The sequence below is a fragment of the Pleurodeles waltl genome, chromosome 7, assembly GCF_031143425.1.
Source record: "Pleurodeles waltl isolate 20211129_DDA chromosome 7, aPleWal1.hap1.20221129, whole genome shotgun sequence".
Taxonomy (NCBI): domain Eukaryota; kingdom Metazoa; phylum Chordata; class Amphibia; order Caudata; family Salamandridae; genus Pleurodeles; species Pleurodeles waltl.
The window spans coordinates 1,474,753,203-1,474,773,187 of record NC_090446.1 but is presented as its reverse complement, the minus strand read 5'-3'; the positions used below and the strand labels follow the sequence as shown (position 1 = coordinate 1,474,773,187).

General features: G+C 45.5%; 1 protein-coding gene across 1 annotated transcript in view; it reads right to left on the bottom strand.

The window, feature by feature from the left end:
• LOC138246528 (free fatty acid receptor 2-like) overlaps positions 1–15,938 on the bottom strand; it is a 185,440-nt gene extending 169,502 nt beyond the window's left edge. Inside the window, exon 1 of the mRNA XM_069201185.1 lies at positions 14,755–15,938. The gene's annotated coding sequence lies outside the window, so the exon portion shown is untranslated. The remainder of the gene's footprint in view (positions 1–14,754) is intronic.
• Positions 15,939–19,985: the final 4,047 nt, after the last annotated feature.

Below are 19,985 nucleotides of genomic sequence, written 5' to 3'. Positions count from 1 at the left end.
TTCTTTGGACAGAAAGAGTCCCCCCTTCCTGTGTCCTATCTGTGTGCACTCAAAGCAGAGGGGATGGGAATGGGATGCTTTGGGCCACCGCCCACCAGAACCACCACCCTGTTTCTCAGATGGGGCATGGGAACCCTTTCCTCCCCCCTTACTCTGGGACTTGTTTGGGTCATCTTTAACCTCCCCCTCACTCTGTTGGGGAGAACCGGATACACCCTTTTTGGGGCCACTCCTAGGAACCTTTTTGGACACTCTGGTACTAACCCAGAGGTCTGCCTCCTCAGCAAGCTTTCTAGGATCAGTCAGCTTACTGTCAACCAGGTGCTGGCGCAACTCTGTAGAACAAATACTGAGCATATGCTCTCTCAGAATTAAATTACATAACCCTGTGTAATTGTTTACTTTACTGCACCGCACCCATCCATTCGGTGCCTTACTGGAGAAATTAAGAAAGTCTACCCAGTTCTGTGTGGAGAGTTTGGTGCTGTCCCTGAACCTCTGACGGTACCTCTCAGGTGTCAACCCAAACTTGGCAAGCAAAGAAGTTTTCATGGGTTTGTATCTGTTTTGATCCTTAGGATCCAATTCAAGGAGTGTGTCATCCCCACTACTGGTACGTACCACCACAAGGCCCCCCCACCCATTGCTCTTCAGAGATCCCATGAGCCCTTAGTGCAACTTCATAAGAAGCCAACCACTTATCAATGTCATCTCCCACCACATAACTTGGCACTACATTTTTGGGTATAAGAACCATCCTTTCCCTGGACTCAGACTGCCTTGCCTTGATATTCAGCTCTTTGAGACTCAGTTCATGAGACAACAAAAGTTTCTTTTCAGCCAAGGCTCTCTCAGCTGCAGCCTCAGCTCTCTTAGCTTCAGCTTGTTTGGCTGCTCTCTCAGCCTCTCTCTCAGCCTCTCTCTCTGCTTTCCTCTCCTCTGCTTCCATGTTTAACTTTGCCATTTGTAGTTGAAATTCTCTCTCCTCCCTCCTTTCCTCTGCGGTCAGGTCATGGCTAGAGACACTGCTCCCTGGTTTACTAGGGGGCACAATTCCAGGAGTAACATCCCCCACTACTGGCAAAAAAAGCCTCTGAGGGGCCCTCCTCTGGGCCCTCCTCCTCAACTTTCTCATCTGACTGGGATTCTGCCCAGGCTCTCAGTGCCTTTCGGTATTCCTCCTTTTTGGAGGCACCCTGGGTAGGTACTCACATCCCCTTGTAGAACCCCTTCAGATGGTTAACAGTGTATGTCTTCAGCTTGGCTAGGTCAAAATCTTCAGCTCCTGCTTGAGACCCAGCCAGAGACATGTTAAATGAGGATTTAGTTAAAATGTCAGGTAGAAAAACGAAATTGCAGAGAAAGATAAAAAAAATCAAGTTGACCTTCAACTGTAAGTAGGTAGTGTACACATAGCTATTGTATGTCACTGCACAAATACAAGTCCTATCCCACCACTGATCACCAATGCTAGGAATAGGGTCTTTGGTTGGCAGTCAGGTTACCCCCGTCCAACCAAGGACCCTTACTCTAGTCAGGGTAATTCACACACAATCCAAATTATCCAGTGCCCACCCTCTGGTAGATTGGCGCTGAGTATTCAGGCTTAACTTAGAAGGCAATGTATAAAGTATCTGTACAATTAATCATGCAATAACACAGTATACCGCCCCAAAAATACACCACACAGTATTTAGAAAAATATAGAATATTTTTCTGGTTAAATGCAGGTCAAAATGAAATATCAATGTAGAAAATGATAAAAAGAGTCTTTATTCTTTAAAAAGCAACAAGAGTCTCTTGCAAGCACAAAGTACCTGGTTTGCGTTCGAATTCTCCGCAAGGGACCACAGAGGAGGAGATGCATGGAAAACGGGGAGGTGTGCGTCAGTTTCTCTGGGCGCACACAGATGATGCGTTGATAATTTTCCACGCAGGGAAGGCTTTGCGTCGATTGCCGGCGCGCTGACTTGGATCCTCTTTGGGTTGCTGGGTATTTGGACGCCCCAGGGATGATGCTAAGAAATCCTGGGCGTGCAGGACGAAGTCACAGGAGCTGCGTCGATCCACTGGGCGATGCGGGGAAATTTCTGTTGCACGGCAGGCGCTGCATTGATTCTTCTCATAGGAAGTCGGGCTGCGTCGTTCCGGCTCGGCTATGCATTGATCCACTGGGCCGTGCGTCGAAGTTCCAGTCGCAATGCTGGCGCTGCGTCGATCTTCTCTTGGGGAGCCTGGCTGCGTCGTTCCGGTTCGGCGTGCGGTGATTTTCTCACTGCGTCACAGGCTGTGTGTCGTTTCTGGCAGGCTGTGAGTCTAATTTTCGCTGCACAAGGAGTTCTTTGAAGGAGGGAGTCTTTTTGGTCCTGAGGCTTCAAGGAACAGGAGGCAAGCTCCATCCAAGCCCTTGGAGAGCACTTCTCAGCAGAGCCAGTGGGCAGCAAGGCATCAGGGCCACAGCAGGGCAGCAGTCCTTTGCAGAAAAGCAGTCAGGTGAGTCCTTTGGGCAGCCAGGCAGTTCCTCTTGGCAGGATGCAGGGTCTGGTTCAGAGTTTCTTCACCAGTGGTATCTTGTCCAGAAGTGTCTGAGTTGGTAGGGGCAGAGGCCCTGTTTAAATACCCAAATGTGCCTTTGAAGTGGGGGACACTTCAAAGAGTGGCTTAGAAGTGTACCAGGTCCCCTTTCAGTTCCATCCTGTCTGCAGGGTCCCGGTAGGGGGTTTGGCAGTCCATTGTGTGAGGGCAGGCAACTGTCCTTTCAAATGTAAGTGTCAGGCCTTCCACCCTCCCAGCCCAGGAAGACAAATTCAGTATGCAGAGGTGTGCAGGTGTGACTGAGCATCCTGTGTTTGGGGTTGTCTGAGTGAAATGCACAAGGGAGCTGTCAAGTAACCTAGCCAGACGTGGATTGTAAGGCACAGAATGATTTAAGTTTAAGTGCAGAGAAATGCTCACTTTCTAAAAGTTGCATTTCTAAAATAGTAATATTAAATCCAACTTCACCAGCCAGCAGGATTTTGTATTACCATTCTGGCCATACTAAATATGACCTTGTTACTCCTATCAGAATTTACCACTCAAACAGTATATGAGGTTATCCCTAATGTTAGCCTATGAAAGGAGCAGGCCTCACAGCAGTGTAAAACGAATTTGGGAATTCTACACTACCAGGACATATAATCTACACAGGTATATTTCCTGCCTTTTACCTACATAGCACCCTGCCCTATGCGTTATCGAAGACCTTCTTTAGGGGTGTCTTATATGTAGAAAAAGGGGAGTTTAATGCTTGGCAAGTACTTTTAAATGCCAAGTTGAAGTGGCAGTGAAACTGCACACACATGCCTTGCAATGGCAGCCCTGAGGCACGGTTAAGGGGCTACTTATGTGGGTGGCACAATCAGTGCTGCAGGCCCACTAGTAGCATTTAATCTACAGGCCCTGGGCACATGTAGTGTACTTTACTAGGGATTTACAAGTAGATTAAGCAAGCCAGTTGGGTATGAACCAATGTCACCATGTTTTAAGGGAGAGAGCATATGCACTTTAGCACAGGATAGCAGTGGTAAAGTGCACAGAGTCCTAAAACCAGCAAAACAGTGTCCAAAAAGTAGAGGGAGGCAGGCAGGCAAAAGGTTTGGGGGAGACCCTGCAGAAAGGCCATTTCCAACAGGTATCAGTAGGGAACAGGTTGCCAGTGAGTTAGTAACACCAACATGCCAATCATAGTGCTATGAAATGCCACAATTGCAGCAGTTAGCACTACTTAAAAGAGGAGCCTGTTACCGCCATCCTTATTATGATTATTAGCAATATACTTAGTATTGATATTATCATGAAGGAAAATAAAAATTCCTCAGTTCATCAGAAAAGACATTGAAATCATAAATGGCTTCAAAATGGAAACGGACCACCCACATAACAGCGGTGGGTCAGACACTAGTAAATGGCACTTACACAAGTTGACAAGTTAGTCCGACTACAGCAAGGACACTAGAGTGAGATGAAGGTGGGACCGAATGTTAGTGGGGACTCGCCCACTGTTGGAATCCGGTCATCAAGCTAAGTGTGGGCACCTCTTTCGAAGCTTGGCAATAGTGCCTTTTTATTGATTCTTAAAAAAAAAAAAAGTTTGTTAACGTTCTCTCAGGTTCTTGAGTCTCCTTTGACAGTCCGGTTGTGATTTATAAATCAGTTGTATCTAATAATGTTCTTCTTTCTTCCTTCTTTTAGGGATCAACCCGTCCGGAGCCTTTGGCAGAAACAAAATGAAAACCACTGATGAGTGCTCTCTTATTTAAGGATAAATCTCTTGTCCCCTTATTCTTTCTTTTCCTGTATCTATCTCTATAAATATCTAGTTATTCTCTTCCCTGTTTTACAGCATAGTTTATGGCCCTTTTCTGTCTTTCATCATTCTTGATAGTTCCTATTACTACTTCTACTGAGTAGTCTTTCCCTACATATCTACTCTTTGATTATTTTTCTCCTATGTCTGGTTTAACAAAAAACAGTGTTCTATGTCTTTGAGCCTGATCCCTTCCAACTCACAGCCTAATGACCTTATTGCTGAGTTTATACTTTGTATTTTGAAGATTGGTTATAAAGAAATAGAACATATTCTAAATAAAGTATCACAAAATTTAACAAGAAAGAAAAGAAAATCGTTCTAAACTAATCTTGTCCCTCAATGAATATATTTTGCTTAACTGGTTGCGTAACCAGAGTCCCTTCTTTGGACTTATGGGTTGTTCCCTTCTCCCCTCTCCACCCAGATACCTTCTGACGCACCTGGGGTAGCCACGCTCCTCCTGGAGTGTGGTGGGTTGAGATGCTACTCCAGTGGGGTTCTGCAGGTGGCGTTCCTTCAGTCTCCCTCTCGGCCACCCTTCCTGGTATGCTCCAGTTTACTGGGGTGGCCCTTCCCGTACAGCTCAGTAACTTGGTTGACATCCTCACTCCTGCTTCGTGTTCTCCTTTCAGCATTCTCCTCGTCTCTGTGCCTGCTTTCAGCTCCACCCCTTGTACTCACTTCTCCTGATCTTGTCTGTCTTCTCTTCCTGCCTCCCTTTCCTCTTGTAAGAGTACCAGTTCTTCCTTTAACTTGTGTTTTCCTGTTTATGTTAGTCCTTCTTTTATATGATCCATTTTCTTTTTTGTTTACTTTACAGGGTCTGATCGGAAAGCTAACCAGCACAGGAGCTCCGGTAGGTCTTCTGTTTCCTCTCTTTCCTTTAGCTCCTGACATCTGCTCACCCATGAGTCAAAACAGTAGAGAAAAAAGAGCATGCCTCGAAAAAAATTCCAAGGCAAATGTTTGATCTGTCAGTCTTCACGGTGGCCTTCCCTCTAATGTTTTGCCTACTCACCTCCTGTTGCTGAAATTTGCTTATTTTTGTTAACTTTATAACTCTTTGCACTTTACCACTGCCAACCAGTGCTAAAGTGCGGGTGATCACTTAAAACATGCTAAAAGTGACATACACCTGATTGGCACATTTAATTTATTTATTCATCCCTAGTAAAGTGGTACAACATGCACCCAGTGTCTGTAAATTAAATGCTACTAGTGGGCTTGCAGCATTTCTTGTACCACCCACTTAAGTAGCCTTTTAAAACATGTCTCTGGCCTACCATTGCAGCCTGTGTGCAGTTTTAAGGTGCCAATTGGACCTGGTAAAATAAACCTTTTCCAAGCCAAACCTCGTTTTTAATACATAAAGTCGCCCATAAGATAGTACCTGGACAGCCCATAGGGCAGGATGCCTTGTATTTACAAAGTTGGACATGTACTTTTAAGTTTTATATGTCCTGGTATTAAAACACTTCCAAATGTATTGCCCACTACTGTGAGGCCTACCTTTCCTATAGGAGAATGCTGGGTTACATTATTACATTTAATAAGTGATAAAGTTTGTTTGGGAACAGGTAGAAATGTCATGTGTGGTCTCAAAAGAATTGTAATTTAACATGCTCTTTAATGAGTAAGTGCAATTTTAAGTCACAGTTCTGAAAATATCACTTTTAGAAAGTTGGTATTTTCTTGTCTTAACCATTTGGTGCCTGCAGCCTGTGTCATGGATCACATGACTGTGAATAGAAGGATAGTTGGCCTTTGTCTACTTCACCCAGATATTGTGAAAGATGCTATGGGTTGGCTGGATGGGCCATCCTGCCAGTATATGGGGGCAGAGCTGTTCCCTGTCCCACATACATTTCGAAGGAACTGCCTCCAACACACTCACACAAAAATTAACACCAGTCCTTTGTCACCCTAGACTTCTTGGAGCCTGGGCTTGTGAGGAAGGAATTGGCAAAACCAGTTGTGGGATGAAATTCAGAAGTTTCTCCCACGTTAAAGGCTTGGCCCCTGCTTGGGGCCTTCTTTGTACCTCAGACGGCTGTTCTGATGCTACCTCTGGACTGCCCTTCTGCGTGAAGCCTGCCGAATATCCTACAAGGACTGCCATGCTGCTTGAGGCCTGCCGTCCTACTTGAACCCAGGACTACCAGAGTGACTCCATGGGCGAGTTGGCTGGCCTCATGTTCTGAACTACATGGACACAACAAGCTCCACCAACCTTGCACCCTGCCTGATGTGAGTGCTGTCCTTGTCCTCCAAGTGGTGCCCACCCATTCCTAGACCCTTGAAAGTGGTGTTAAAAGTACCCAAATACCCAAACACCCAAAAATCCAAAACGTGGGACTTAGAATAGTTATCACAAAAGAGTAACCTGAGAACTGACAGAATTCAGGGACCTACCTGCTCGCCGATCCACCTGAGGTGCATCACCAGTTGGCCTGGCTTTATGGTAGCTCCCACTGCAGTCTCCTCCCCCGCTGGAAATCTTCGACTTCCAAAAAAGTCCTAACTTAGAAATCTGTACTGCAACCTTGTCCGGCGGCTTCCCAATGACGACGCGCTCTCCTTTGACACCACTGACTGCCTTGCTCTGCTGAACTTTACCTTCTCTGACATTTTTCTTCCACATTTCTTCTAAGTTCGAAGGTAAGCTGAGACCAGGCCCAACCGACTTCCTCTATCTGAACTGCACTACATCGCAGTCGGTCATAACTTTTTAACTTTGCCCCTGTCTGGCTTGACTAGACTTTGATTATTTAGGAGCTATTTTTCACTAACACCTTTAAAACAATCATAACTCTGTTTCTGCTGATTGGATATATTTAATTTGATGTTACTTTATTTATTAAATTGTATTCTATTTTTCTAAATTGGTGTGGGATTTTTCACATTTTGTGTTTTCACTTTATAACTGTCTGTGTGCTGCATAAATACCTTACACATAACCTCTAAGTTAAGACTGACTGCTTTTGTGCCAAGCTAGTGTTAAGCTCAGGCTAATTTAGTGAGTTTGTGTGGTCACCCTACAAGGGGATGTGGTTGTTGCTTGAGAAGAGTTCACACCCTCTTCAACCAAAAAGCCAATATCCTACAACAAGAAATTACAGCAAATGATGTAAATACATATATAGAGTTGTTGTTATCCCCTCAAACCTGTCTCTTCTCTTGTTTCTATCCCTCTTCACTTCTCTTTCTCCCTCCTTTTGTCGCTTCCACTCTCCATCCACTTTCTGCTCTCTTTGTCTTCACTGTACCTTCTTGCAACAGAAACAGCTGTCTTTTCAAGCCAATGAGCGTCGATTAACTCCTGGGTATTTACATAGATATCATCTATAGAAAGGCAAGATCACACAAAACACCATACCAGTGTGATCCTGAGCAACGCAGGTTTCCAAGGAGCATAAAGGACGCTTCCTTTATGGACCCAAAATAGCATGACCATAATATTTTTTACTGATAACTTGGTACCCATGAAAGTCATTTCAAGATGAACAGGTGCCTCATAATTCAGAACCTGTAATAATACTTACTGTGACAATAATAGATCATAGCTATTCTTAAAATTATTATTACTCATACTAGTACTATTCCTAGATTATAGCAAATGCTTATGAATCCGTCGTTTCGTTATGCATAGTAACGAAAAGTGATATCTTTAAGAAATGGGCATGAGAATCCACTTCAAGAAATAATCACAATCCTTGTCAAGGTGAGCCATCAATGTCAGTAAATAAACCTGTGCTTAACCCTCTGGTAGCTTGGCATAAAGCAGTCAGGCATAACTTAGCAACAATGTGTAAAGTATTTTTGCAGCACTCAACCAATAATAAAGGGAAAAATCCCAAACCAATTTCGAAAAGAGGATAACGTAACAAATAAAATAAAATAAAATAAAATGACACCAAGGTGACAAAACAATCTAATAAGTAGATCTGGTGATATGAATTTTTAAAATTTGAATTCAAGATAGCATGAAAAAGTGCAAAGCGCCAACTGCGTTTATCTGGTCACCCTAGTCTGGATCAAAGTCAAAAGTTAAAGTCGACCCCAATGGAGGCCTGATCGGATTATGGACCTGGTTCATCCCCGTCAAAATGTACCTTCGCAATTAGAAACTTTTTTAGAGAAACGTTCTCGTTGACAGGGCCATTGGCAGGTCAGACTACAGGCTGGATCCAAAGAGGGACCCATCGACGGCAGCTGGTTGAAGAGCAGTACGTCGGTGGGAGTCTCAGCTCCAGTAAGAAGTTCAAGGCTCTGGATGCTTACAGTGAGAAAGCTCCAAGCGAGCAAGTCTGAATTTTGGACCCAGGAGGGCGTTGTCGATGGCAGGTTGCTACTCAGTGTTGGTCTCGCGAAATACTCTACGTTCTGACTCAGATACATTTTTTGAAGTCAAGATCTCTTCAGTGGGGCCAACCAACAAGTTGATCCTGACTGGTGATTTGACGTCTATGTCTGTGGCTTGGTAGTGGCCCTGATAGCCTCTAGTTTTTTTGGAGAAAAGTTTAGAAAAAGTTTCTAAGTGTCCATTTTGCAGTTTTTGGACATGAGGATTACAACTGAACACCAACCAAGGGTCCAGGACCTGTGGAACACCTATAGAGTGTTAGGTCTCACTCCAGCAGAGGTCAGGAGAAGGGTCCAGAGCAAGTCCAGTAGGAACTGGTTGTCAGGAGAAACAGGAAAGTTGCTAATGATGGCCTTTTGAAGCTTATTGTGTACTTCTAGCTCACATAGGAAGTCAGCCAACTAATCTTTAGAGTCACTCCTGACGTCCTGAGAAAAGGCAAACAGGTCCAGCCATCCTTCAGGTCACAGACAGCACAGCCTTCCTTCTTCTGAGTCTTGAGTGTTCTGATTTCAGGTTCTGAGAGTGCCAATTGTAGGCCTGGTGCCAGCTTAAGGGTGAGGGAGGAATCCTGTCTCTACTGTCTAAACTAGTTCTGGTCAGTTTTCCCATTTTCCCTTGGTTTGGCAACAGCTTGGCTGGTGGAATAAAAGGCTGGGGCAGGCCTGGTATCAGGTCTCCTTGTGTGTGCAAGTGCAGGTCCCTTTAAAGTGTTATCAGAGCAGAGCACAGCTCCTCCCCAGCCATCCTGTCAGGAAGACCCACTCCCCTCTACACCCAGGCCCTTTGTCCACTGTCTCGCTCCAATATGCATTTACCAGTGAGGGAGCCATCAAGAGCCCAAGGTAGCAGGCCACTCACAGGAATGCCCCAGAAACCTAAGGCAGTGGAATGCCAACTTTCTAAAAGTGGCATTTCCAAAATAATAATTTAAAATCTGACTTTACCAGCGAATTTTAAAGTATAATTACAAGTGGACAACATATTTCTCTAGCTGATCTCAGACTGTATTTAGTACTTATTAAAAAACATGACAAGGTAGTCTATGGGAGGCCAAAAAACAATTTTGGGGGTGTTTCAATGTTAGAACAGTTAAAACCGTAAATGCCTACTTTTTAAATACCATGTTCCTTTCCCTATGAGCAGTTAGGTCCTACCTTAGGGGTGTCTTTAAGTATTAAAATGCAGAGTTTAGGTTTGGCAAAGGGGTTAATTTTGGAATGTCGAAATGGCAATTTCAAACTGTTCTACAGGTGCAATGGCATGCCTGGGGCATGATAAGGGTGTCATTTTAGTGGGGGGCACAATGAGTGCTGCAGCCACTAGTAGCATTTAGTTTACAGGCCCTTGGTACATTTATAGCTAAATTAAATGTGTCAATCATGCATATGCCAATTCTATCATGTTCAAAGTGAACAACACATGCACGTTACCACTGGTTAGCAAGGGCAAAGTGCACAGAGTCCTAATGACAACGCAACTGGGTTCAGCTACAAAAAGGGAATACCATGCAAAAATTGTTCTTTCCAACAATATCCCTCTCCTGATGACATCATAAAAGACGTTTATTCCTGGGTTGACACATTCAGTGATTGGTCGGTTGCTTGGCCGACTTATCAGTGGTTTGCTGTCACTCAGCGCATGAAAGCCATGACAAGGTTGGTGGTGGATGCCCTACAAAATATCTTACTCACTGCTGTGCAAGTTTGGTTTAAGGATGTTGTTATCATTTATGTCTCAATAAGAAAGTTATGCATCGTTTGCAATGCAACGATGTGCTTGCTAGAATATTCTGCCACACTCTTGCCACTTTATTCCACTGCACAGCCAATACAGACACAGCGGTTCTCTTTTTGTTTACCTCAGCAGGATGAAGGGCTGAGTTGGCTTTATCAGGATTGAAGTCTGTGGCCTTATGAAACACACAAACCTCAATGCGGTAGTATTGTAAACCCCTGATCTTTCTCATCTTCTAATAGAGCAGCAGTGCTTAATTTGTGCTTGTTGATTCCGGTGCTGAGCACCGGCACTTATTTGCTTATTTGCTTATTCTTATGCCTCAAGCATTTGCTGCGAGCAAAGGACACATATGTGAAAGACGGAAGAACGAAAAACTAAAAAGGGTCATAAAGGGAGAAAGTAGAAAGTTGCAGGATGAGCTGAAGGGGCAGGGGTGGCCGTAAATGGATTGAAGAGGCCCGAGATGGCTTCAAGATTTCGCTGCCTCAGTATTCAGTGCTGGCAGATTTAATTACAGCAGCCTCGTGTTTAAGAGAAGGGCTTTGAGCACCGGCACCTCTTAATTTACAAATTAAGCACTGTAGAGCAGAACTACCTGAAATCACAAGTATATTTGGCATATGAGGTCTTCAAACTGTGGGTCAGGCTCTGTGCAAGAGGAGCGTTTACTATACCCCGGGGAGCACAGAGAAACCTGGTGGAACCAGCACTGCATTTATAGAAGCAAAAGAACGGAGGTGAGCCCTCTGCACCGTGCCAAGAGTGAGGGTGTCAGTCATTTCCTGGCTGTGAGTAAGTGTTTAAAGGAGCCCTCCAAATTACCCCCAATGTCACAATCTTGCCTTCTGATAAACGTCCAGACTGTGGGAACTTTAGAGGTGACGTGGACTGCATACATCATTTCTGCCAACAGCAAGCTGGCAGCTATGCATCTGCACTTTTAAAAGTAATGAGAGACCATAAGTACGATGTATGTTTAATAGTGAAATATAGTGATATAAAGACAAGAGAAGGAATTAATGGTAAATTATTGTAAATTCAGAGCATATAAATTGTATGTATTTCATATATCACAGTATATTTTTTTCATAAGCTCAATCATTTTTTTTTTTTTTTTAGAAAGTGACCATAAGTGCAATGTATGGAGTGTTACAGATGCTCTGAGCTTCCAAGTGACTCCAGGTCCTGGGAAACATTTACTCTAGTCCTGGAATTTTTTACAGCTGACTGCTGAATTTTGGAATTTGCCTTTTCCTGTGTACCATTGCAATGATGGGCTCACAAATTCAAACATGGGAAGAGTTTTTTGCTGAGGAGCCAGGAATGGCTGGAGGAGTAACAGGTCATGGTGTCAGGTGTCTACAATAGTGTTACCAAACAAACCACAAGAATGAATATCATGGTTTGTCAAAATGTCTTAGGTGTTCCCCAAAAGGCCCTTAAACAGTTTGCTTTGGCATCCTTTGCTTACAATACTTATTATACGAAAACCGTAAGGTACTAGAGCATTGCTTTGCCTCAATTCTTTTAATGTCTCTCTCTATCCTACGATTTCAGTTTAAATTTTGACTTCCTTGGCACGATTTAGCCAGCATTTATCCAGGGCCACTGAAATTATGTGATTCTGCGGCCATGGCTTTTTTTGCATTATTATGGATATGCTGCATTTGCCACATAATCCATTATCTGCCGCATAATCTGCAGATTTTAACAAAAGATGTAGTTTCTTGCTCAATGAGATCAAATGTAAATAGAACCATGGAATTGTGTTGCACAGTGGAAGACCATTTGCAAAGGTTAACTGGTCATCTTTCATTTGCTGATTTTGTATTTGGTTGTTAAACTGATACTAATGAGGTAAAATCTTTCCCCAGACAGCATTACTCTGTGTATAAATTACAAAATAATCAAGTAACGCTATCAAAACATGTGCTGCATTCTGCTCCACAATATGCCTTTTTTGCCAGTAATTTAGTCAACCCTGCAGCATAATTTGGTGCTCTCCCTGACGCATAATTCCTGTGGCCTTTGGCCACTAGAATCGTAGTACATTTAGGGTGAAAAGCTGAAAGGAAGGTACTGCTACAAATTCCTCAATCCACATAAAATGATTTAACTTGCCTGCAGTTTTTAACATTGCATAGAATAAATGTGAGATTACATGTTTGCCATTTTGTTGGCCCCCATAAAAAAGTATATAGCACAGATGCATTGGCATTAAAAAGGTTGAAGCCTGTTACAATAAAGTAATGACTAATTAACTGAAGTTTGAATTAAAGTATGATTTCCTTATCACCTTTTGCCACTGTTCCTGCAGTTCTGTTTACATTAGGGGGGGACAATCTCCCAATCTTATAGGACTGAATTTATCAATTTTTTTATTTAATATGTTCATAGAGCGCACAAATACCCAACATGCAGGATGTCTCGGCACTAGTCTAATTACTGGTTACAAGCCAGTGCAGACAGGAAAGATTTCTTCATAGTCATCTGAAATCGATGCGTTTTTAACAGTTTTCAAAAGCTGCGGTGATTGGTTGTAGAGCTCAGAAGAAGGGGCAGGGAAGCTATGTTTTGGTGATAATGACTTAAAAGCTGGCCGAGCCCTGCAGGAGCATAGAACGGTCATAAGACTCATAGGTCCAGTGAGAACATAGGATCTGTAGCGGCCTTGGAATGATAAAGGAATGAGCAGGCTGCATCAAGATTCGAATCAGTGATCTGTGAGCTAAAAATGTGGCTCTGCAGCCCGTGTATTAACTTCTAATCATTTTCTACCACTTAAACCCTTTATGCGATTTTCTAATACTATCTGCCCGTGTCTGCAGCTCAGATATCTGCCAGAATTAGAATATTTTCTTCTGGGCTTATCTATTTCAGATCGAGTGTCTTCTACTATAGATTCTAAAGCTATTGTAAGTTACTAAGGAGTTCAATGAAGATATATTTAAAAAACAAATATATATATATATATATATATTTATTTATTTATTTTTAACCTGCTGGCGGTTGTCAGTAGGTAGTTATAGTTAGGATCATGTTTCCATAGAAAAAAGCGTTTTTTGACTTGCCTGTATCTTTGGCACTGTTTGATAAATCTACACAAAATGTTCCCCAAAAAAGTGTGGCAGTGATTCTTGTTGCACATCAGAAGTTTCGGGATGATCCGTCAAGAAAAAAAAGGGGGGGGGTAAACAAAACAAAAAAGTTTTTCATGTTAATTTCCATAGGAGTTTTGAACACGACCACAGCCCAAACCGCTGGACGGAATTACACCAAATTTGGCAGAAAGATAGCTTTTGGTACGCAAGTTATTCTTTTTGTTATTTGGTGTAAATACATTCAAACGTTTATGAGAAATTAAAGGAAATCCAAATTTGTGTATCTAAGGCAGCGGATCCTCCCTGAAAACCTTGTGAATAATAAGAGCTCATGCAGAGATCTGCAGACCTCTGATTGGCTGCTAACACTTCAACCAGGCAGTGTTGGCAGGCATCTTGGAACTTGGCTTCAGCCAAGTCTCTAAAAAAAGTGAAGAAAAAAAGGGGCCAGGGTAGGGATACCCTGATCCCTTAGCTCTGGTGATGGGGACCCAGAGGGAGCCTGCCAGGGCAAAAAAACACTTTTTTTTTTTACATTTTTGCTCTGAATTTGCAACAATGTTGGATTAACGTATAGTAATGAAAATTACTTTGCATTAAAAAAACATAGAAATTCACTGAAAAACAAAGGTTACAGGAACATTATAGTTAGGAAATAGAATTTAAAAAATCTTAGATATTCAGTTAAAAAAAATAAAGGTTACAGGGACGTTGTAGTTAGGTTCTGAATTTACTCACACAAAACCAGAGAAATTCAGCAGTTATAGAGTTTTTTTAAGCCATATAAGTCGCGGTCTAAGGTAACTATAATTCGCGCCCTCTCTATGCACTGCTAATTACACCAGCTATTACAGCACTCGTGACAACTATTATAACCAATACAAATATCAATGAAACATTAGAAGTCAAATTATTGACGAAAAAACTGTGCCTGATGGGGGCGCTTGTTATAGTCTTTTGGCTGCTTCAGAGCACTAGAGTAGAGTGTGCTTGCTTTATTAATTAAAACACATGTACTCTCTAGCCTGATGGGGCCTTCAATATTGGGGCCTTCAATATTGGGGCCTTGTTTACAGTTGGGTGAAAATCATGAAGTACAAATATAAAGACACAGCTAGGTGCTATATAGCGCTGAAAAAGTGGGCATCCTGGTACGGTAAAGTGTTTACGGCATGGAAACATACAAAGCCAGCACTTACCTCTCTGGCAGGAAGCTCCTCCCCTTCCTCCCCTGGGGACGTGTGTGAAGCTGGGCTGCCCTTCAGCTCACTTTGAGGGCCCGTGAACTTGTCCTTGCTGCGACCGCCGCGGGGTGTGATCTAGTCCCCGGGCTCTATGAATCACTCGCTCCTCCTCTCACTGACTCCATGTGTGAGCCTCGTTTCTTGTGGAGGAAGGGGCGTTACTGAGCGGGCGCCCAGGGCGGCGGACCAGCATCCCTCCGCAGGACCGGCGTAGTGTGGCTCTGCCCTGCAGGGCTGCTGTGTGCTGAATGGCACGGCCCTGGCACTCCTCACCGAGGACGGTGTCTCTTGCACGGTCTAGTACCACAGCTCATCAGCAGGGCCCTGGCACTTCTCAGCAGCGCGGCACTGGACGGAGTTATTCGCAAAAAGGACGGGGTCCATTTAAAAGTTCCCCGCACTCCAACATTATCTCAAATGAGGCCGCACCGCGGTTTCTGAGACAGCACAGTGCGACGGACGGCACAGTGCCGACGCTTCTCAGGCGAGGCTATCTACTTAAGCGCATGGCACCGGCACTTCGTACGGGATGCTATCTGCTGAAAGGCATGGCACGTCCGCTCCTCAGAGGGTATTATCTGTTGAAAGGCGCGGTATCGGCGCCTCACAGAAGATGCTATCTGTCTCGGGGCGCAAAACCGTCACTTAATCCCAGCTCTCCTATCGGTGGAAGGGGGCAGCCGCAATACTTCTCGGAGAACGTTTTCTGTTGAAGGCGGTAGTGTGGGCACTTCGCAGAGGATGCTGTCAGTTGCAGGGCACAGAACCGGCACTAATGGACACAGTACCGGCACTACTCGTCTTTGCTGAGCCCGTTGCCAGGTACCGGGCTACCATCATCCTCGGCTGGTCCTTGTTCAGCCCTGGCCACGTGCCCAGTCCTAGTCCGTGCTGAACCCGGTGCTAGGTGCCCGCTGCGCTGCTCCTCGGGTGGTTCGTAATGAAGCCAGTCCCCAGGCTGCAGTCGTCCTCGGTTGGTCCGGGTCCTGGCTCAGACAGGTGCCCCGCTGAAGCCCTCCTCGGCTGGCCCTTGCTGTGCCCGCTGCCCAGCCTGCGGCGCTCCTGTCCTGGTGCCCCCTGCGCCTTCACTGAAGCACATCTCAGCCGGGAGCTCTCTGCACACAGGCAGGTTGCACAATGAGGTCTCCCTGCAGGATGTGGAGACTGTCAGCCCTGCCCTCCCTCCCATCCATCAATTGGCAGATAGTCTGGGGCTCGGTGTGATGTACAGGAAAAGTAACAGAGCGCTCCACAGGCCGGTGTCATAGAAAGGTTATTAGGGCTGGGACTGAGTCACTCAGACGTCAAAAGATGGAGCTTTCCCTTCGAGGACAACTTTACTTACATGTCACGCAACGAAGCGCAGCAATAAATGCTACTGAACTGCGCTGTGCCAAAGGAAGAAGCGTACGCGAAAGCTCACATGCAAAGTTGGAAAAATTAAGGGAAAATAAACTTTTATCCAGTTACTCCTGCCTCTAGAAGGTGTACATTTTAGCACAAAAGTACCAGTCTACTTTTTTTTTTTTTTTTTTAGGAGATAGGGCTTTGCATCAAAACCATATGTGGCTGCATGTGAATGCCTATGCTCCACTCATGGTACGCCCCCTTAGTGCAAAGTACCTCAAAATATTGCACTGCACTGCTTTTTATCAGTTAAGCCGTGCTTAATTTGAGCCGGTGTTTTCCGGTGGGGAGCACCAGCACTTATTTTGGGTGCCAGCACTTATTTTTCTGCATCAGGCATTTACTGTGAGCAAAAGACACGTATGGGAAAGACAGAGGACAAGAAAGACTGGACAGTGCAGAAAGGCAGAAAGCTGCAAGAGTGAGCTGAACGGGCAGGGAGTGGCAGTAACTGGATTAAAGAGGCTCAAAATGGCTTTAGGATTATGCTGCCTCAGTAGTCTGTGCTTGCATATTTAATTTCACCAACCTGGCTTTAGGATTACGCTGCCTCAGAATTCTGTGCTCACACATTTAATTTCAGCAGCCGCATGTTTCAGAGGAGAGCTTTTGAAACTGGCACGTTTTTATTTACACATTAAGTACTGTACTTAAGGGGTATTTTCCACCACGAACAAGTTTTGCAAAGAAAAACCCAACTCAAGATTTAGCATTGAATAGAGACAATTTTACAAAAGTGGCACTTTGGGGCGATTATGAGTTTGGCGGTCCCAAGGCAGGGCCGCCATACTCGCGAGAAGGATGCCTCCGCCATGGCGGTGGCGTCCCCTCGCCCTATCACAAGGTTTCCGCCTGTCTGACCTGGCTGACCAGCGGAAACTTGAAATAGAGCATTCCTGCTGGTCAGACTGGCAGGACCAGTGCTACGAGATAGCACTCGGCTCCGTCAAAGGAGTTGAGTGCTATCTCGTAGGACAGAGGGGGCCTGTGAGAAAGTAGCCTCTTTCTAGCCTTGTTACCCCCACTTTTGGCCTGTTTGTGAGTGTATGTCAGGGTGTTTTCACTGTCTCATTGGTATCCTGCTAACCCTATGTTTTCAGTATGTTTGTTATGTGTCACTGGGACCCTGCTAGCCAGAACCCCAGTGCTCATAAGTTTGTGACCTATATGTATGTGTTCCCTGTGTGATGCCTAACTGTCTCACTGAGGCTCTGCTAACCAGAACGTCAGTGGTTATGCTCTCGCTGTACAAATTGTCACTAACAGGCTAGTGACCAATTTCACCAATTTACATTGGCATACTGGAACACCCTTATAATTCCCTAGTATATGGTACTGAGGTACCCAGGGTATTGGGGTTCCAGGAGATCCCTATGGGCTGCAACATTTCTTTTGCCACCCATAGGGAGCTCTGACAATTCTTACACAGGCCTGCCACTGCAGCCTGAGTGAAATAACGTCCACGTTATTCCACAGCCATTTTACACTGCACTTAAGTAACTTATAAGTCACCTATATGTCTAACCTTTACCTGGTAAAGGTTGGGTGCTAAGTTACTTAGTGTGTGGGCACCCTTGCACTAGCCAAGGTGCCCCCACATTGTTCAGGGCCAATTCCCCGGACTTTGTGAGTGCGGGGACACCATTACACGCGTGCACTATACATAGGTCACTACCTATGTATAGCTTCACAATGGTAACTCCGAATATGGCCATGTACCATGTCTAAGATCATGGAATTGCCCCACCAATGCCATCCTGGTATTGGGGAGACAATCCCATGATTCCCCGGGTCTCTAGCACAGACCCCGGTACTGCCAAACTGCCTTTCCCGGGGTTTCACTGCAGCTGCTGCTGCTGCCAACCCCTCAGACAGGTTTCTGCCCTCCTGGGGTCCAGCCAGGCTTGGCCCAGGAAGGCAGAACAAAGGACTTCCTCAGAGAGAGGGTGTTACACCCTCTCCCTTTGGAATAAGGTGTCAGGGCTGGGGAGGAGTAGCCTCCCCCAGCCTCTGGAAATGCTTTGATGGGCACAGATGGTGCCCATCTCTGCATAAGCCAGTCTACACCGGTTCAGGGATCCCTCAGCCCTGCTCTGGCGTGAAACTGGACAAAGGAAAGGGGAGTGACCACTCCCCTGACCTGCACCTCCCCTGGGAGGTGCCCAGAGCTCCTCCAGTGTGCTCCAGACCTCTGCCATCTTGGAAACAGAGGTGCTGCTGGCACACTGGACTGCTCTGAGTGGCCAGGGCCAGCAGGTGACGTCAGAGACTCCTTCTGATAGGCTCCTTCAGGTGTTGCTAGCCTATCCTCTCTCCTAAGTAGCCAAACCTCCTTTTCTGGCTATTTAGGGTCTCTGCTTTGGGGAATTCTTTAGATAACGAATGCAAGAGCTCATCAGAGTTCCTCTGCATCTCTCTCTTCACCTTCTGCCAAGGAATCGACTGCTGACCGCGCTGGAAGCCTGCAAACCTGCAACAAAGTAGCAAAGACGACTACTGTGACCTTGTAACGCTGATCCTGCCGCCTTCTCGACTGTTTTTCTGGTGGTGCATGCTGTGGGGGTAGTCTGCCTCCTCTCTGCACTAGAAGCTCTGAAGAAATCTCCCGTGGGTCGACGAAATCTTCCCCCTGCAACCGCAGGCACCAAAGAACTGCATCACCGGTCCTCTGGGTCTCCTCTCAGCACGACGAGCGAGGTCCCTTGAACTCAGCAACTCCGTCCAAGTGACTCCCACAGTCCAGTGACTCTTCAGTCCAAGTTTGGTGGAGGTAAGTCCTTGCCTCTCAACGCCAGACTGCATTGCTGGGAACCGCGTGTTTTGCAGCTACTCCGGCTCCTGTGCACTCACCGAGGATTTCCTTCGTGCACAGCGAAGCCTGGGTCCCCGGCACTCTAACCTGCATTGCACGACCTCCTGAGTTGTCCTCCGGCGGCGTGGGACTCTCTTGTGCAACTTCAGGTGAACACCGATTCACTCCACTTCATAGTGCCTGTTCTGGCACTTCTGTGGGTGCTGCTTGCTTCTTAGTGGGCTCCTTGTCTTGCTGGGCGCCCCCTCTGTCTCCTCACGCAATTGGCAACATCCTGGTCCCTCCTGGGCCACAGCAGCATCCAAAAACCCTAACCGCGACCCTTGCAGCTAGCAAGGCTTGTTTGCGGTCTTTCTGCGGGAAAATACTTCTGCACAACTCTTCACGACGTGGGACATCCATCCTCCAAAGGGGAAGTTTCTAGCCCTTGTCGTTCATTCAGAATCCTCAGCTTCTACCATCCGGTGGCAGCTTCTTTGCATCCGCAGCTGGCATTTCCTGGGCATCTGCCCACTCCCGACTTGATCGTGACTTTTGGACTTGGTCCCCTTGTTCCACAGGTACTCTCGTCTGAAAATCCATCGTTGTTGCATTGCTGGTGTTGGTCTTTCCTGCAGAATTCCCCTATCACGACTTCTGTGCTCTTTGGGGAACTTAGGTGCACTTTGCACCCACTTTTCAGGGTCTTGGGGTGGGCTATTTTTCTAACCCTCACTGTTTTCTTACAGTCCCAGCGACCCTCTACAAGGTCACATAGGCTTGGGGTCCATTCGTGGTTCGCATTCCACTTCTAGAGTATATGGTTTGTGTTGCCCCTATCCCTATGTGCCCCCATTGCATTCTATTGTGACTATACATTGTTTGCACTGTTTTCTATTACTATTACTGCATATTTTGGTATTGTGTACATATATCTTGTGTATATTTGCTATCCTCATACTGAGGGTACTCACTGAGATACTTTTGG